Raw genomic sequence first — 15,129 nt, 5'->3', positions numbered from 1 at the left:
TTATTATTATTGAATAGGATGTCCCTATTTTCATCAGATAAATGTTGGAGGGTATATTCTTATGATAGTGTGTACACCATAAGCAGTGATCTTCTTTCAAACTGCTTTCAGCTCTCCAAAAAAGACTTGTTATTTCTCTCCAACTGTATTGGTTCCAGGACAGAAATATGTTGAGAGATTTTCAACAAGAGCAGTATCTTCCAGCAGTAGACATGCTTCCATGTTTATCTGCTGCACATACATCCCTCGGCACTTAGTAGATTTTAGATATAGGGCAAAGATAGGCATAATGAGTGTGTTCAGATAAAGCACTAAACTCTGGTTTAGCAAAGAAGTGGCATGTGAGCAGGGGTGTGTGGGGCAGTGGTACTCTCCGGGTGGCGACCCTTTGTTTACTGGGACAGAGACAGAGAGATTGGAGAGCTGTAGCTTGAGAGTCTTGATGTCCTGCAAGCATAGATGCCAACATAGCTGCCAAGTCTCCCGTATTCCCCGGGAAACCCCCATTTTTCCGGCTGTTCCCAGCTGAAAAAACAGATTTTTTTTGTTTCCCCCCGGTTTATTCTGGCGCGGCGGCCATTTTGGAACTGGGCAGAGCATGCTCCGAAGCGACTTTTGATGCAGCTCTGCCCAGTTCCAAAATGGCTGCAGTGCAACTTCTGGCACGGCGGCCATTTTGGAACTGGGCAAAGCAGCATCAAAAGTCGCTTCGGAGCATGCTCCGCCCAGTTCCAAAATGGCGGCAGCGCTACTTCCGGTCGGATCCCTTATTTCTCTGACAGGAACTTGGCAGGTATGGCAGATGCCAACCCCCACCCCCTGAGCCTTGCCGCCACCTTGCCACACTTCATCTCTGCCCCAGTGAGTGCATCACCAATAACAAAAAGATGTCAGTGCCACTTCCCCCCCCCCCTTCATGAGCTACAGATGGCTTAACAGAACAAGAAGGAGCCCCATTGAGCCTTGACATCCTCCATGCCCCTCTCCGGGGCAGCCACAAATAAGAGATCATAAACACCTATTTCAGATTACCTCCAGTTTTGCCTGTCATGTGAACACAGCATAATTACCGTATAAGACGACTGGGCGTATACGACGACCCCCAACTTTTCCAGTTAAAATATAGAGTTTAGGATATACTTGCCGAATAATAAATACGACCCGGCGTATAAGACGACCCCCGACTTTTGAGAAGATTTCCCTGGGTTAAAAGTAGACTTATACACAGGAATATACAGTAACCCCAACTATGGTTAGTTGAAACAAGTTAACTTGGTAAACTCTGGCTTGACACTGGCCTGTTTCAACTAGCCTAGTTTGTCTGGCAAGCTGTGCTTAATCTGAAACAGAAGCAAAAGCGTCCAACTTCTTTCTCACAAGCCAGGCCAGTGGGATGGGGACTGAGATTACATCTAAATCAACCCAATATTTAAAGACTAGTGATGGCAGGTTCTTCACTCGGGTTCGAAATGCAGCTTCCTACGGGCTTTGCAATTCATCGGATAGAAGTACATTATTTTGGCACATTGAATCCTCCTTCTTAAAGTATAGATATATTAATTTAAACATTCATGCTTTGCCTTTTTTAAGAAAAAGAGGAAGAGGAAGTGTTTTGAATAGAAGCAAAAGTGCCCCGAGGATGGTATGAGGGTAGGTAGGAATCATAGACTGGATAATTGGTACCCTCATCCACAGCCAGTTTGGGCTGCAAACTTGCAGGACTGCCTCTCCTTGCCCCAGAGCACAACCCCAGAGCAATAATTGATATGCCCTTATTTCCCCTTTGAAGGAGTCGTAATAAATTTTGTAAAACCTTCAGAATACCATCTGGAAGCAGAGGGGGCTCTCAAGAGGTTTAATCTCTAGGGTGGAACAGAAGCATCTTGGCTAAAGTGAGGATCTATGTAGATACAACCACATAAACAGTCTGGGATTCATTCTGAACTGTCAAGTATGACGGCAATTATATTTTTCTAGGACATTTTTAGAGCAGGGAGGCCACTCTAGAAACACCCCAAATATGTTCAGTCCAAACATTTATTCTCTTGAGCTTCAAAAACAAAGAGTTCTGAAAGGGTAAATCACTGAGGACAATTTCAGATAAATAGCCAAAGCTTGTACAGATTATCAGCAGGGCTAAAGCTCAGAATGTGTGTAAGGCTTATTAGGGGTGTTCAAAATAACCAAAAGGAGGGAGTTTGTGTGTGTGTGTGTGTGTGTGTGTGTGTGTGTGTGTGTTTTGCTGTGTTCAGGAAATGGTAGGTTCACAGTGTGAAGGACAGAGAAGTGTTAGCAGGTGACAGGGAGCAGACAGGATTGCTTCAGTCTTCTCACACAATGGAAACTGTGCTTGACCTCATAAAAACAGATTAAGCAATAAATGGACAGAGTTGCATCCCAAGATAGGTGAAGAGATGATACAGGAGCCCTTTCGGGGACTAGCCCATTGAAACTACCGTAATTCAAGTCTTCAGGGCCTGGTGAATTGCACCCTAGGGTACTAAAGGAACTTGCAGATATTATGTCAGCGGTTAGTTACACTTTTCGGAAATTCTTAAAGAACCACAAGACTGGAAGTGGGCAGATGTTCCTACGGTTGGAGCACTACTACTCAAACTATGAAGGCAGCCCTGCTTAGGGAAGCTTTTAACGTTTTAACGACTATTGTATTTTAATATTTTGTTGGAAGCCGCCCAGAGTGGCTGGGGAAACCCAGCCAGATGGGTGGGGTATAAATAGTAAATTACTGTTATTGTTATTGTTATTGTTATTGTTATTGTTGTTATTAACATTTCTTTATCTTGATTCAGAAGATGAAGAAGGCAAAAAGGAATTAATAGCATTATTTTTTTATCTGCGTTTGGGAATTAATCCAATACAAAAATGTACCTGGGACATCAACACCTCTTCATATTGTGTTAAATAATATTTCCAATTTCAGAATTGAAAAGTCTTTGTGTTGTTGTCTTTTTTAAAAAAAATAAAAGCTAGAAAGACCATTTTCTACCTGCGATCCCTTGGGAGATGTTTGTTCATGATGCCACTTTCAATTACAACTGGATAGAAATTATGGGAGGAACGAGAACATCTTGGGAACAAGAAATTATGGGAGGAATGAGAACATCTTGGGAACAAGAAATTATGGGAGGAACAAGAACACCCACATGCCCCCCCCCAAAAAAAAACTGGCTCTGGGACTCAGGGTCAGGGGAATATCCAGAAAAACGCCCTGTGGAGGAGAGTTTCCCATCTCCCGCTCAATGAAGAATTTGAACTCAGGCTGCAGTGTCTACCAAAATCTTTAATGCTCAGATCAGTGTGATACATGGGCAAAATGCAGGTGCCACACATAGCCAGGCAAGCAAAGGCATTGATCCAGGAAGAACACATACCCCCAGCTTAGGAGTTAACTCCTCTTAAACCCCCTCCCCAATAAAATATTTGAAGGGGCTGGGTCTCTCCCCCCCAAAAAAAGTTGATGGGTATTGCTATTCAAATGGTGTGTCTGCTGGGTCATGTGATTGATAATACTGGCACACACACACACACACACACACACACACACACACACCCAATATTTTATTCAAGTCGGCACCCCGGCAACCTTGTTATTAGAGAGTGGGGTGGGCACTAATTCCTCACCCATGCGCAATGATCCCATGTTGAAAACAAACACATTTGTATCCACTGTATTAATGGGCTGAGGGACTTTTTTATGTGTCCTTATGACCAACAGGTGGTGGAAGGAGCGGCCCAGATTCTAGTGAGTGAGACTGTCCCTGGCTGTATACTGGTTTTAGCCCTCTCCATGGCCAGAGCTGGAGGAGCGAATGGGCAGAGGGATTAGGGGAGGGGGGTTAAGAAGTAAACAAAGGAATTGCACAGCATGGAAATATTATTATTTGCAACTTTAAAAAGAGATATCAAGGGGAAACTAAGACAAATGGAAGAACACAAGGGGCGAAATCAAGTTTATTCGCCTTTCAACCATCTGGTCTTTGGATGTGAAAAGGAGCACAGGAAAGGGTAGGTGGATATGAAGTTTGCTAGCAGAGTGAAGAATAAATACTGAAAATAGAAGGCTTTTCTTTTATAAGGCAACAGGAGAAGCCATTTCATAAAAAGAAGGCTGGGTTTTCTGTTGCTAAAGTTGTTGTTTGTTTGTTTGTTTGTTTGTTTAATTTCTATACCGCCCTATACCCGAAGGTCTCAGGGCGGTTCACATAAAATATCAAATACAGTACACAAAATCGAAACAATAACAACACAATAAACCCCACCCCACCCCCCAAAATCAGAGCCAGCATTTTAAAAAGGGTATAGGATGTAGATCAGGTCAGGCAAAGGCCTGGTTAAAAAGGAACATTTTTGCCTGCCGCCTAAAAGGTGTATAATGAAGGTGCCTGGCGAACTTCCCTGGGGAGAGCATTCCACAGGCAGGGGGCCACTGCAGAGAAGGCCCCTTCTCGTGTTGCTCCCCCCCCCCCCCCGACCTCTTGAGGAGGCACACAAAGAAGGGCCTCAAAAGATTATCTTAGGGTCCGGGCAGGTTTATATGGGAAGAGGCGGTCCTTGAGGTATTGCAGTCCTGAGCGATTTAAGGCTTTATAGGTGAAAACTAGCACTTTGAATTGGGCCCGGAAAGTAATTGGTAGCCAGTGCAGTCAGGCCAGGATTGGTGCAATATGCTCAAACTGTCTTGCTCCAGTGAGCAACCTGGCTGCTGAATTCTACACCAGCTGAAGTTTCCGAACTGTCTTCAAAGGCAGTCCTACGTTTAATGCATTGCAGTAATCTAACCCTGAGGTTACCAGAGCATAGACAAACAGTAGTTAGGCTATCCCTTTCCAGATAAGGGGCGTAGCTGGGCCACCAGCTGAAGCTGATGGAAGGCACTCTGGGCCACTGAGGCGACCTGAGTCTCAAGCGACATACCCCCAAGCTACGAACCTGCAGTGTAACCCCATCTAGAGCAGGCGACCTCCCAGGGTTAAACAACATGGGGGATGGGATTGAGCCCTGCGGAACCCCACATTGGAGGTTCCATGGGGCTGAAAAGTAACACCCTCTGGGAGCGACCATCCAAATAGGACTGGAACCACTGCAAAGCGGTGCCACCCACTCCTAGTCCGGAGAGTCACTCCAGAACGATACCATGGTCTATGGCAGTGCTCCCCAACCTTTTTATCGCCGCAGACCAGTCAACGTTTGATAATTTTACCGCGGCCCGCTGAAGGGGGGGGGACGTTGATTGTTTATATTTTATTTAGATTGTTTTTATTTAATAATTTTAATTAAATTGTATTTAAATGTTCCTTGGGTGGCCCGGTACCAATTGATCCACGGACCGGTCCCGGTCCGTGGCCCGGGGGTTGAGGACCACTGGTCTATGGTATCGAAAGCCGCTGAGAGGTCGAGAAGAATTAACAGGGACATGTTTCCCTTGTCCCTCTCTTGACAGAGGTGATCGTACAGGGCGACCAACGCCAAAACCAGTTTCTGTGCCAAACCAGGGCAAACCCCTATTGAAATGGATCCAGAAAACCAGCTTCTTCCAAAAGCACCTGGATCTAGTCTGTGACCACTCGCTCCAGAACCATTTGCTCCAGAACCTCGCTCCAGAAGTTAGAAAAACCAAGATTGGGAAGATTTTAACACAGGTAAGACTTAGAAGTGAGAAGGCCTAGGGCGATCCAGGGGGAAAGAAAGCTGTGCATGTGATAAAGAGCAAAGCAGAGGGGCAGAAGACAACATAGTTCCATTTAATTTCATGTTAGCTCAGGTTGCCTTGTTGACAAAAAATGTTTTGTGATAGCTTCTTTGGGACTATAGATAAACTCCTTCGCTAATGTGCAGAACTTCATTTTATTTATAATGTGGCTTCCAAGGAGTAGAACAGGCATCCCCAAACTGCGGCCCTCCAGATGTTTTGGCCTGCAACTCCCATGATCCCTAGCTAAGATGACCAGTGGTCAGGGATGATGGGAATTGTAGTCCAAAACATCTGGAGGGCCGAAGTTTGGGCATGCCTGGAGTAGAAGAACAAACCCTCTTGAGCACCAGGCTTAAAAGTGGTGGCATTTGGCATATGAAGCTAGGAAGAGGCATTATTATTATTATTATTATTATTATTATTATTATTATTATTATTAAATAATACCCCACCCTTTTCCCTGATGGGAATCAAGGCAACTGACAAGCATTCCGGGAGTCACTTCGGATTGGTGAAGTTAGAAAAGAATGAAGGCACAAAAAGAGAAATAACTATTGAACCAGAAAAGGTTTGGAAGCCACTAGGATCAAGAATTCTGGGGTAAGCAAAAAGTGGGGAAATAACTGAGAAAGCCAGAAGGAGCAGCAGCAAAAAGCAACCAGCCAAGGGTGAGAGTATTATACCTAATTGTAGTTACTGGGCAACTGCAGAAGAGGGGCACCAAAATACAGTATTGTTGAGTTTTTGTTCCTTCAGATGTATATAAATCCAGAAGGTTCCAAACATGCCAGCTATTTGGATCCTCACCAGTAATTCTGTTCCTAAGGTAATACATTTAGAATACCCATTTTTAAAGCTGGTGCATCAAAACTGCTTCCTTTGTCTGTAAAAGTTGCCTTGCCGATTTCAGTGTGAATAAGCAATTAAGGCATTTTGAGGGGGAATCTACTGATGGCAGCCTGGTAGAGGCATTGGAGTGAGTAGAGGTTTTCACCATTTTGTCGGCCATTTTAAAGCAAAAAAAAAAAAAAGTCCAGCAAACGTTTAAGCACATACAAATTCATAGTTAGGGAGGATGAGCCTTGACCATTTTTTCCTGTACATAAAGGGCAGAAAATTTTGTCTGCTAATGGTAAGGCTGAAATGACTGAGAAAATGTTTGAAATCTTATGAATCCTGACTCTCTGGCCATTTTTTCTCATACATAAGGGGGTGGCTGATTGTTCCACTAATGACCAGAGTGGGGCCACACAAAATAATAATAACCCACATTTGTGAAACGTTTTGAAATAGAGGTCCGTACCCTTAAATCCTGTAGATAAAGGAGGCATGTAGCTCCCAATTTTCTTTGCCTGGGGTACAGGTGTGTCTGTTTACTGCAGGAAACATGATCCATAAATGCTGAGACTTTATTAGAAATATAATTTGACCCAAATCGTATTAACTGGCTTTTTGGTGAAAACTTGCACAATCGGGTTGATAGTTGCTGGGCTTCCGACAAATACTAAAATTTGGATCCTCACCTGTAACTTCTGTTCCTAAGGTAATATATTTTAAAAAACCTGGTGTAGCAAACAGCTTCCTTTGCCTGTAACCTCTCACTTGGTTACCTTCAACTGCAATTGTAGCTTCTATTTAAAAAAAAAACTTTTGCATTATCAGAGGTGGCAATAGTCACTAAGAACTAACAAGTAATCTCTAAATGCTCTATCGTAATTATAGCAGCAATACAGTTGTGTGTCTTCTGGCTGAAGGTCAACTAGGTGAGTATCTTGTGCTTGGGTGAGGAGAAAATATCTGTTGTGTTCTGCCTGCAACTATTTGTACAAAGATTCTTTGTTGGAGAGCCTGTTGGAGAAAAGGTAGGCTCTAAATGGAATAATACATCAAATATATAAACTAAATATTCCAAAGAGCTCGTATTGAGCAATGTTGGTTATTCAATCACTTTTTCAGAAGAGCTGCAAACTCGAAAGCCTAATGCAGTCGCTCTCCGTTCTTCTACCTGGACGGACTTCTTTTGTCGGGACACCACTGCAGGAGAGGTTTTTGCTGTGCCATCACGACACAATAAGGTACATCTTTTGGTGGGACAGCCATCCTTGTTTTGTTCCAGCTCTTCTTTTTTACAGACCTCACAGAGCTACCTGTGCCTGAAGCAGATCTGCTCCATTGACAAAAGGCAATGTCAGAACTCTTGATACATCAAGTGAACATCTTCAGTGTAGGATTGAGAGGCACCTGCATCTTGACTGCGCTGCTTTAGGTAACCTGCTGTTTTTGCTCCTGTGTCTGGAGGGGAGGGCTGCTGAAGACCCTAGTCTCTTCCAGGTGCATCTCAGTGACACAAGAAATAAAAATTTGCAAGCCTTCAGGAAACTTAACGGCAAGTGAACTTCACACTCCACAATTCAGTGATCTTTTCCATACAATCCTTTTGTGCTGGCCTCTCCATTTCCCCCCGCTTGATCTCTTCACGGTTTTGTCCAAGAGCCCACCACAGTCGGGTGAAGTCAGCTCTTCCGGCAGAAATCAGGTTAGTAAGAACAGCTGTGTTCAAAAAACATTTCTCTGGAATTGGCGGGAAAGGGCCGGGGACAAACTAAAGCGTCCAGATTGCTTTTCACAGACCAGCAGAAGGAAACTTTCAGGCCCATGAATTCACACTTCAGAGGGACAAACAAGAAGGTGAGCATAAAGGCAGAGTTTGAAGACTGGAACCAGTCTCTGTTCTGCCCTGCAAATTAATGGCAGTGAAAATGGCACTCTGTGACTTAAACACATCTAGGTGAATATCCCTTGCTTGGCAAGGGATAAAGCCTCGATTGTGTTCTATCTGCAACTTCATAAACTCTTAAGGGTTTTCTTTTTTCCTGAGAGAACATTCTGTATTCAGAGTGTTCTCTCAGGTTTTGCTTTTCACCTTGTTGCATTGCCAAAAAAAAAAAAAAGCAAAAGACGCTGGTGGTCGGCGCTCCTGGTTTCCAGGACGGGGTTCAAGCCCCTGCGGTGTCCCTGCTTACTTCCAATGCAACCTCTCTCTCTCTCTCTATCTCTCTATCTCTCCCCCTTAAGAGCTAAATGAAGCAAGGTGCTCCTTTGATGCATCACTGGTGTGTGTCTAAGACAAGCTGGATTACATGGATGCTTCTCATTCTAGCACTCCTTGCCATAGGGAACAAAATACTTACTTTATATTTATATATATGTATATGTATATATATGTGTGTGTGTGTGTGTGTGTGTGTGTATATATATATATATGACTGTATCTTAATTTTGCATTGTTTGTTTAGGAGGTAACCTAAATATACTAACAAACGGATCCTATTTAGATTATTCAGAATGTGGAAAAGGCCGGGATGAAAGAGGAAATGGCATGACGTTCATTCATTAGCAGAAGAAGAACAGCAAATATCAGATGCTCAGGTGTCCTAATTTACAGAAGACAGTTGTCAATTTTCAGGGCTATCAGAGGTTTGGGGTGAGGACAGGTGGAAGTTTGCTGTATGAAGATGTCCTCTATTTGAATGGCCGTGTATTCCAGGTCTGGTTTAAAGATACACAAGGAAGAGTAGGGACACTGAAGTTGCCCATCAACAGATAGCACATTGGCAGCAGACTAAGCACAAACACAGGCCACGTCTTCCCCACTACGGTGAGATGTATAGTACAGTGGTACTTCTAGTTGCGGATACGATCCATTCCGGGTTGCTGTTTGCACCCCAAAAAGTCTGCAACTAGAGCGGCTCTTTTGCGCAAGCGCGTAGCGCAATAGAGCGCTTCTGCGTATGTGCGAAGCGCGCAGAACACTTCTGTGCATGCATGTGCGGCGAAACCCGGAAGTATACACTTCCGGGTTTGTCGTGTTCACAAGCCGAAAAGACGCAACATGAACCTAACGCAACGCAAGGTATGACTGTATGCCTATGTAGAATTATAGGATGACATAACACATCAGTCCTACTCAAGGTAATATCATATACTGTACCCAACTAAGTCATACTCGGAATCACTGAAATCAATGGGACTAATCACTATGACTTAGTAGGATATAAACTACTAATGTTTTTTAATCCACATCTACACACAGCATATGCAAATTGGTGTCCATTCATTTGTCAACGGCTACTCTAAGCAAAGACATGTCCAATTTATGCAATTGGGAGTATCTAGGGATGCAATACTGCATGTTCAGTCAGGCCCTTTTGTTTTCTCATGATTCTGAGAAATGCGGTTTGGCCCTAAGTACGTTTACTTAGAAGGAAGTCTGTGTGCTTCCAAAGACTTACTCTAAGTCTTAGAGTAAGTTTACTTACTGGAATGAATTTTTTTATTTTGTTTCGACAATGCCAGACCTACATGGCTACCTACCTATAACTTTACTTAGTAAGTTTACTTAGAAGGAAGTTTGTGTGTGCTTCCAAAGACTTACCCCCTAGTAGCTGCACTTTGGGGTAGGGCTATATAGCATGTGTTGTATGCAGGAGGTTGGGTCCCAGGCATTTCCAGATAAGGCTGCTAGGAAAGATCCTTACAGAGCCACTGCAAGTCGGCCATACCCAGACATTAGAAGAACTATCCACCCAGATCTTCAGGACGGCCAGAATTGCATTTTGCAACATTTTCCACATTAGCTTGTGGAAATTTCTTTCTTAACTTTGGGGCGGTATACTGCTGAAGGGAACGGCACACCTTCCCCTGCAGTGAGATTTTCAAATTCCACACTTATCTGAAACATGCACATTTTTGCTAGTTATTTGAGGAAACATTTACAGTAAACTGAAGGGGAAGTGTGAATCACTGTTGCTCCCATTCCCCAAAATGTACATATATTATATATACAGTACTGGGCAATGAATGGGAGCACCAATGACTCACACTTCCTCTTCCAATATATATTTTAGTGCATGTGATTCCCCTTTTTGAGAAAGTTCCAATATTACTGAATTAGAATGAAGTGCAGTGGCACTAAATGTGACACTCGTTTGGTACCAATGTTCTGGGCCTGGTTACATGCCACAGAAGTGCTCTGGCTTGGCCAAAGACCAGCTTGGAAAGTTATGCATGATTCTACAAACCATTGAGTTCGCCATAAATCTACAGCAGTACTCATAAACCTCTCTGTTTGTTGTTTTACAGCTTTCTCAGAAAATCAAGCATTTGTCAAAGGTCACAGCCACGCCGTAGATGCGAAGCACGTTAAAAACACACCAGAAACATAGCAACTATAGTTTAGCCCTCACAGAGCTACAATGCTCAGCGCCTTTAACAAACTACAGTTCCCAGGATTCTCTGGGGGAAGCCATGTGCTTTAAATGTATAGCGTGAATAGGACCAAAGTTCCATCCACATTTTGTTGTGTCTCATAGATTTCTCCACTGACAGAGTTGGGGAAAAGCACAGTAGTTTCCTTGCACATTCCTTTAAGTAAGGCGCAAGAGAACTTTACGGCTGGCTGTGCCCTTAAAATATAACTGTGCCTGCAAGCTCTGTTGGAAGATAATAGTCCAGTATATGATGTATGTTAGGCTGGAACTGGAATTTCAAACTATTGCCATTGCAGTATCGGCTGTCGGCAAATTCCAGTTATATAATGGGACGACAGACTGGTAAGCAGGTCCTGTATTGCTGTAACTGGAATGCTGCTGGGTATCTAACATGAGTCATGACTCATATTCTGAATGTTAACACATCATCTGGGGAAATTCTACTAATGGCACTACGCTCTAAAGAGTATCATAAGGCAATCACCAAAAAATGGGCATTTTCTGCTGTTCCCCCTATGCTATGGAATAACATCAGTTTCTGCGGACAGCTTGTAAAGTCTTTTTACCTTTCCCTGACCCATAAGATTGGGCCTAGTTCTTTTGTGCTTGAATCTCTTCCATTTTTATTTGCTCTTACATACTCTTGTTTTACTGGTTTCAGGTTGTATTTTGGTTTGAACGATACTGCTTTGTTTTTATGCTTTGTACCTCTAGGGGTTTTTTTGTTTTGTTAACATATTCAGGCCACTTATAAATGCTTTTAAATAAATATGATATTCTTTCCTTCCAGTCTGTCCCTTCCTAATCTTGAGATAATTTACAGACCATACAGTGATATAAAAACCAGAAAAAATATCAACACTTATTTGGAGGAGGAGGAGGAGGAGGAGGAGTGACTAACCATCTGGCATGGAATTGATATAAGCAAGATATATTAAAGGCCATTTAAAAAGAAGTATTTTACTTATTTAGCTTATGGCCAGTTATCCGACCCCTGAGCTAAGGAGATAAGTAACTATACAACCTTTAGAAGACACCTGAAGGCAGCCCTGTATAATGAAGTTATTTAATGTTTAATGATGTTTTTGTATATGTTGGAAGCCACCCAGAATGACTGGGGCAACCCAGTCAGATAGGCAGGATAATAATAATAATAATAATAATAATAATAATAATAATAATAATAATAATAATAAATAGGACACCCCTATTTCTATCAGAGAAATGTTGGAGGGTGTGCAAGTATGAGGGATTTAAACAATTAAACCTCCAAACTACCCTCCGTGTCCCAGCTATGCAGATGGCAGAGTAACCATCATATCGCTGTGCCCGTTTCCAAGTTCACATAAACAGCTCAGGAGAATTGGCGATGGCATGAAAAACTGCCAAGAGAGCCATAAAAATAAATAGGGTTGCCCTCCCCTTGTCAGTCTCTAAGCCCAGGCCATCAGGGCAACCAAGGCATTTTTGGTGTTGAAAGTGGAACTGAAACTCGATTAAAATGAGCCTATAAATCAGCTTCATGATTTATGGAATGATCCACCTCCATCATTCTGCCCGGACACTGAGGTCCAGCACTGAGGGCCTTCTGGCAGTTCCCTCGCTGCGAGAAGCAAAGCTACAGGGAACTAGGGAGAGGGCCTTCTCGGTAGTGGCACCCACCCTGTGGAATGCCCTCCCAGCAGATGTCAAAGAGAAAAACAACTACCAGACTTTTAGAAGACATCTGAAGGCAGCCCTGTTCAGGGAGGCTTTTAATGTTTAATAGATTATTGTGCTTTATTTTTCTGCTGGAAGCCGCCCAGAGTGGCTGGGGAAACCCAGCCAGATGGGTGGGGTATAAATAATAAATTATTATTATTATTATTATTATTATTATTATTATTATTAATTGACCAATTAAATTGGATGAAACCAAATACACCTGTTTGCCTGTTGGAATACTAACTTTCCTGATGTGGTACCAGAACAAAAAGCTTTGTTAAATATATAGAATGCAGAAATGAGCTGTAGTACATTGAAAACATTTCACATATGTGCCACTGTACATCTGCTTTCTAGCTCGTAGGGAATGACACAGAGCAAAAGTTTCAAGTTTCTGCAATTCTTTGGGCAGAGACAAAAAGCAGCCACCTGATCTTGTTTGTTTTCGCTGCTCATTTTCTGGGATGTAAAACCTGTTTTCCTAATCCATCTGATCAAAGTTGGAAAGGGTGAACGTATCCTTTCTGCAAACAATCATCCGGGCAAAAACAAACAATGTCATGTTACAGCAAAAGAAAATACTTTTGATTCAGTTTGATTCAGATGATTCAGAATGTAAAAACTGTGTATCTTGCTGAATCAGCCCAAGAGCCACAAACTCCCATGTTCTGTTTAGCAGATTCCCAAGAGGAAGTGGATCCCTTCTCAGCATCTAGTATTCTGAAATATGCAGCCTTCTACATAGATAGGAAAGCTAATAGGCACTAACAGATTGTTTTTGTACAGCACTCTTGACATGTAAACATTTCAGTACATTAAAATACATTGGGGGGGGGGAATACACGTGAGCCAGTGCAGTCAGGGGTTCGAGTGTCGGACTAGGACCTGGGAGACCAGGGTTAAAAAATCCTTGTTCTTGGCGATGAAGCTCACTGGGTGAGCTTGGGCCAATTACTGCCTCTGGGACGAAAATGTACCGGTAATAAATACCTAATAAATACAAGGCATGCAATGGCATTCAGATTTCAGACTGTCTTGGAGCAAAAGGGAACTGCAGGTTCTTTTTTGCTCATGACTGCAGAGTCCTATTTCTTCTTTTCCAGTTGCAGGGAGATCACCACTCATTTGTAAAGGACTCTTCCTTCACATGCCATAGTTGTGAAGCAGAGGGGATTTCAGCAATGTAAGGGACCCAGGTGGCGCTGTGGGTTAAACCACAGAGTCTAGGGCTTGCTGATCAGAAGGTCGGCGGTTTGAATCCCTGCAACGGGGTGAGCTCCCGTTGCTCGGTCCCAGCTCCTGCCCACCTAGCAGTTCGAAAGCACATCAAAGTGCAAGTAGATAAATAGGGACTGCTCCGGCGGGAAGGTAAACGGCGTTTCCATGCGCTGCTCTGGTTCGCCAGAAGCAGCTTTGTCATGCTGGCCACATGACCCGGAAGCTGTCTGCGGACAAACGCCGGCTCCCTCGGCCTATAGAGCGAGATGAGCGCTGCAACCCCAGAGTCGGACACGACTGGACCTGATGGTCAGGAGTGCCTTTACCTTTACCTAGTCTGCATGACAAGCATCCAAGACCCCTGAGTGCGTGCCACCTACACAACTGTTTAATAGCGCAGTATCCCCATCTTCTCATCTGGCTTTCTTAACTTTTCTCCTCTATCTATATCTTTATTATTATTGCTTCCTCTAGCTATGATTGTGTCTGCTAGGTTTTGGGAGCTCAGGCACAACCCTCAGTGTCCAAAGCTCTTGCAGAATGTCTGCAAGATTTGTAGCTGAAAACCGGAACTCTGTATTTGGAAAGGGAAAAGCCCCAATCAGGTACCAGTAACATTTTATAGTGCAAGGAAACCCTCAGATAAACAGGTTTGAAATAAGCCAGGATTCCCAACAGCTGAAATACAAACAGACGCACCGCTAGAATTTTCAATAATACCTTTGTACATTTCTCTGCCTTGCCGGATCATTATCACTAGTTGGTACCAGGCTGATCCCGGAGAGCAGATTAATTAATTAGTTAATTATTTAACTGTGGCCCCGAAGAGTAGTCGTTAATGATTTAATTGTGGCTTTGAAGATACGGAGAACTGTATTGTTAGCAGCAATAAGCATTTAAGGAATGCAGCAGCGTACTTTACAAATCTGAAACTGAAGTTTTAGGGCCTGAGGTGGAAGATGGAAACGGTGTTCCCTGTTTACACTAATTAATGTGGTGGAACACATTCTATCTACTGGGGGATTCTCCGCCAGCCCTATTAAAATGAACAGAAATTAAACAGGAACATGAATGACAGAGTTATTCCTGTTCATTTCAATTGGGTTTTCACAGAACATTCTGGTGAAATATGCTCCATGGTTGTTAAGGACAATCAAATAAACATTTGAACATTTTAGTGTAGGATAGGATAGGATCAAAAAAAAATTTTTAGGATATACAACC

The sequence above is a fragment of the Zootoca vivipara genome, chromosome 16, assembly GCF_963506605.1.
Source record: "Zootoca vivipara chromosome 16, rZooViv1.1, whole genome shotgun sequence".
Lineage (NCBI taxonomy): Eukaryota > Metazoa > Chordata > Lepidosauria > Squamata > Lacertidae > Zootoca > Zootoca vivipara.
Note: the sequence above shows the minus strand (reverse complement) of the source record.